Genomic DNA, 5,524 nt, shown 5'->3' on the forward strand with positions numbered 1-5,524 from the left:
TATCCTTTCTTCTCCTCTTTTTCCGTTCCATTGATCATTCTCCAGATGGTACCCCATGAACTTTCGAGTAACACTTTCATCATTGTCATTGTCATCCTCCTCTTCATCATTGTAATTGTGGGTCTAGGTTCCATAAATGAGTGAGAACATGCAATATTTGGCTTTTTGAGCTTGGCCTAACTCACTCAGCATGATGATCTCTACTCCCATTTTCTTGCAAATGATATATTTTCATTTTCTTTATGGCTGGATAATATTTTTATTCATTCATAGGTTGCTGGGCACCTTGACTGATTCCATAATTTAGCTACTGTGAAAAGAGTTTCAATAAACATGGTATGTAGCTAGCTCTCTTATAAATTGATTTATGGTCCCTTGGGTATATTTCCAAGAGTGGTAGGTCATTGGTGTTTTAAAAGTATTTTGTCAATTAATGATAAAGGGCAGTGTGGACTAAGGAAAATTGTGATTTATTATCAGTTCTCACTATTTCTTTAAACTATTTTTTTCTTTTCCTCTTAGTTCATTCAGCTTCAGTCACATTTGGCTTCTTTGATACTTATAAAACACATCAAACATTTGTCTACCTTAAAGACTCTTCATGTGCTTAAGTTTTTCACATGACTTTATTGCACTCTGACATGGCATATGTTTGACTTGTTTTATTTTCTTTAACAATTTAATAGAGTATAAACTCCAGGAGAGCTGGAAAAGATTTTCTGTTTTGGTTATTGTTGTGTTCCTATCTTCTAGGATCACTTATTGTCCATTTTAGTTCTCCATAAATATTTGTTTAATACATCGTATATTTTAAAACTTTACCCAAAGCAAATATGTGAGATATGAAAGAATTTTTTAAAGAAAAATGGACTCAGGGAAGTGGAAATGGAAATGTTTTTCTTTTCCATGTATTTACTTGGGCCACTAGTTGAACAACTCTGTGAAATTATTCATCAGGAAGATGAAAATATGTCTTTGTAGTTTGTGAGAAAAGCTAGGGGTTTAGGCATAAATTTCTTAGTTTCCAATTACAGTTGATTACTTGAAGCCATGGGGAGTACACTGGAATAACAATGGAGAGTATCAAGATGGAAAAGAGTAACTGATTTAGAAAATATACATTTCAAAAATATTCCAGCATTTATAAAAAGTGGAAGAATCAGTGAGAGAGTCTGAGAGCCATTCAAGGGTGTGTGGAAGCCCATCACAGACAGCTCTCTTCCTTAAATGAACTGACAAGGTTTACTTCTACCCTACCACAGCCCCTCACTCTCACTGACCTCTCCACTTTCTCCTGATCCCTGAGTGCAGATTCCAGGAGCTGCACAAGTGTTATCCCATGCTCATGTTTTGGTGCAGTGTGAGATAAATGAATCCACTAGAGAGCCACATGGTTGCCTCAAATTCTCTGTGACATTAAGGCACTAATAAGTAGTTTCCTTTTCATTCAGGTGAAATTGGGGAAGGCAAACACATGAATTTAGACTGTACTTCATTTTCTGTGAGGTAATAATAGCACTTTGTATTCAAAATGGAGTTTAACTGATAAGCATCTGCAGAAACTTCTCAGCACCCTCAGCAGCAGGAAAATGTGGAATAGAAGGTGCTAAAACTGTAATTAGAACAAGGCATCTGTCTCCCAGCTCCTACAGAGTAGCTACTAATCAATGTGATCACTCACTTTGAGCAGAGAAGTGCTCACCCATGGCTCTGCTGGACTTTTTCCCAGCTACTAGCAGACTGGGTACTGGTGGAGAGAACCCTTGGCTCTTGAGAGAGAGAAAGAAGTATTATTGCTTAGGAAATGTATCAGTTTCAGAAAGGTGTTTGGTAGGGCATGTGTTGATTTATATTTCCTGACAATTGCATATTTCCAGAACAATCTGCAGACCAATTATTACTAAAAGTATAGCTCGTTCTGAAGCATTTGCAGCCTGATTATCCAGAACTTTTTTTTCCCCCAAATTTCCTCTCCCATATGTTTACTTGCCCTTAGGACATTTTGCTCTCATTTGGCAGGTTTATCAAGGAAAATAAAAAAAGAAGTTTTAATGCACTCATATCAAATTACTATCTATTACCAATTTCAACTTGAATAGCATTTTCCAATGTATGATCTATAGAGTACTTCTCTGAGAATCTTCCTTTAAAAAGGCTCTTTAATTCAATACAAGGAGTAAATGCTGAATATTATATCCCCATCTTTAGAAATTCAGGGCACACTGGGGTATTAAAGGATTCTAACACTATTGCAATAAAGAAACTGGTTTAAACTCTTTTGAACCTAGCATTTCCCAAACTTATTTCTTTAGAGAGTTTTTCTTTTTCTTCTTTTCTAAGACATAAAACAGAATTAATGTTCCAAAGAAAAGACTTTAGTAGAAGCTAGATTAAATATTTCTTATCATTGACATTTAAATTATGCCTAAAAATGAGGTCCAGAGATTCCCTGAGAATTTCTTCATCCCCATTCTCTACTACTAGTGATAACCGCATGTTATGCAATCATTTGGGATAAGTGGGCCAGGATTCCAGCTCATTTTTCTTCTCAAAAGAATAAAAATAAAAGTCAATCCTTTTATCACAATGATCAGTCAATTTAAAAGTTGACTCTGTTCTCATCCAATTTAGCTCCAGCAGACACAGACCTGGTGCATAACCGATGTCTTTGTTGCACAGACTTTGACATCCTGTGTCTCTGAGTACTCCACATGTAGAAAAAGAAGGCCTTCTCTTCCTTTCATTCTTTACCAAGGAAGATGTTCAAGGGCTGGTGACAATTAGGACAGTTTTCCAAGCAGTCGAAAAGGATGATTCACTCACACGTACATGTAAAAGTTTAAGAAATAAAAATAAATAATTTAGTTTATTATGCTTTCCTATAAAGAGAAAGAGTATGAAAACTATGGTGTAAAAGTTAAAAACATCAAACATGCCAGCAAAGCAAACAAAGAAAGGTATGATCAATTAAAAAGTATGACCAATGATTACTAGGACATTACTTAAATGACTAACTGTACATGATGGGACACTACTAAAGAGAAATATTGGGTTTATCTAAAGTATAAAGTAATGAGAAGACCAGAGAAAAGATTAAGGAAAAGTCATCAAGGAAAAAAAATTTCAGCTTGTAGCTAAACAGGTTTAGTTACAGAGATAGATACTTATTACTTTCATTGCCTTAGAAAAGTAGAACATTCTTCTTAAAACAAAATACATTGAAGAGTTGGATGAATTGAAGAAGAAAGGCTTATCTTTGTTACCCATTCTTTAGATGGGTTGAAGGATAAAAAGTCTTACTAATGAGTTGGAGAATATATAGTGGAGGTGGGGGTTGCAGTGAGGTAGAAATTGTGAGAGAATTTTAGAAGGTTAGAGATGACTAGGGGACAAAAATATGTTTATAAGAATGGTTAGCTGTGGAATATGTTCTGTAACTCTCCCTTCTAGATATCGTCAAAGATTTTCAGAAAATAAATACTATTTTAATAATTATTTTCTGACGTATATGTGTTTCTATTTAATGGCATGATATACTATGGTAGAAACAAAGTCCAGTGATAGTTGGTTTCCAGTTAAATATGAAAATCAGGAATTGGATTAAGAAAGCTTTAATATTTAACAGACTTAATGAGCAGTGGATAAGAATGATTTATGTTTTAGTATAAGAGATACCTTCATAAAGATAAGGTACCTGCTTTCTACCTTCTAAAATAAAGACTGGTACACATCTATATGATAAACATATATATCTTTTGATTCATCTTAATTCATATTTACTCAAGAAAGTTTTCTTTATTCCATGTATGCCTATTGTACTACTAGTAGGTGCTTGGGAGGTGAAGACTCAAGGTGTTGGACATTCATTTATATTGTTCATAGAATCTACCAGCTTTGATGACACTCTTGGGTTTCCATGACTGACCAAGTTTGCTGACCATTTTGCCATATTTATAATTAATCTGCTCTGCATGGGATAATGGTTGTACTAGCTAGGATTATCCAGAGCAACAAAATCAATAGAATGTGTAAATATGCACAGAAAGAGATTTGTTGTAAGGAACCGGCTTACACAGTTACAAAGGCTGCCATCCCTGAATATATAGGGTGGGCTTGGAGGCTGGAGACCTAGAGTAGACCTGAAGGCCATCTGTTTTGGACAAAGAGAGAGGCTAAACTTAAAGAAAAGATTGGAAAGTAACAACAAATGATTATAACAAGTGAAAACTGTATATAACTAAGAAAAGAAAGAATAAAAAGAATAATGAGCCCCAATGGGTATAGAAACTGTAAAATACATCACTGTTATCTTTTTTCCCCATTTGGTATCACATATGTGAAAGGTGACGCTGAAGTTGCTAAATACACACAAAGACACATGTAGTGGTCTTGTAAATAATGGCAAATGAAGTAAAAAACAAATCTATTTACAGGCCGATCCAAATGACTCCTATGTGCATAAGGGGGAACAGATGGAGAAAGATCATGGGCGTGATCCCCTGACAAGGCTTGTGGGCCTCCTACCATCATGGCTCCAGACCAGCAGTGATCTAGGGCATCCTCATCTTCTTAAGTGGCTCTTCCATGTCTACTATCCCTGCAGTAAAGACATACAACAGCAAATCATCAGAGACCCATTCTTTGCCATATCTAAGAGACATGAAAATTTAATTTCCTAGAAGGAAGATTATTAATTGCAGGCTCTGACAACAAACTGATTTATAGACATTACACAACACTACATTTTGTCTTCTGCATGAATTCTTCAGAAAGTGAACTTGGCATTTTAGAGCTAATTCAATAGTTTATGGTAACATTAGACAATGTTTTGAAAATGTCTGGAAACTGAATTTAATATTCCATATAGACAAGGTTTAAAACATTCTTGTAGAAATGGTGGTGGGGGAATGGTACTAGAGACCATTATGAATGAAATTGTTACACAAATTAAACTGCACAAAATAAACTGGACAAGTCTGAGTATGGCTTAGCAGGAGCTCCAGCCTATGTTGTATCCAGTTGTTCAGAATAGGACTCTTTCTTAGAGCCCACGAAATATTAACATTGGTGACACGGTGACTCATGTCCGTAATCTTAGCTACTTAGGAGGCAGAGATCCTGGTTTGTGAAACCCTATCTCGAAAATACCCATCACAAAGAAGTGCTAGTGGAATGGGTCAAGGTGAAGGCCCTGAGTTCAAACCCCAGTACTGCAAAATAAAAAAAAAAAAGGGCCAAAATTTGCTCTCTTCTCAATTAAAATTTAAAATGGCCACTTCTAGGTAAAATCCAGGGAGAAAGGTCATTTATGTTTACATTGAAGTCGTTTACCAGAAATAAAGGAGGAGAGTCTTAACTTTGGCTCTTGGATTTAAGTCAAGATACTGGATAGGAGTTCTATAAAATCAGTTTGGAAGTTCAATGTTGATTTCCTAGCTCAGTGATTTTAGAGTTTCAGAAATTTTTTCTTTTCGTTTGTAAGCTGCTCCTCTATGCCCACCTAAGTCCTACATTCATGGATCAG

General features: G+C 35.5%; 1 pseudogene; it reads left to right on the forward strand.

Annotated features, from left to right (window-relative positions):
• Nucleotides 1–4,472: 4,472 nt before the first annotated feature.
• LOC109675491 (AP-3 complex subunit sigma-1 pseudogene) lies at nt 4,473–5,129 on the forward strand (annotated as a pseudogene).
• The last annotated feature ends 395 nt before the right edge of the window (nt 5,130–5,524 follow it).

The sequence above is a fragment of the Castor canadensis genome, chromosome 4 (assembly GCF_047511655.1).
Source record: "Castor canadensis chromosome 4, mCasCan1.hap1v2, whole genome shotgun sequence".
Lineage (NCBI taxonomy): Eukaryota > Metazoa > Chordata > Mammalia > Rodentia > Castoridae > Castor > Castor canadensis.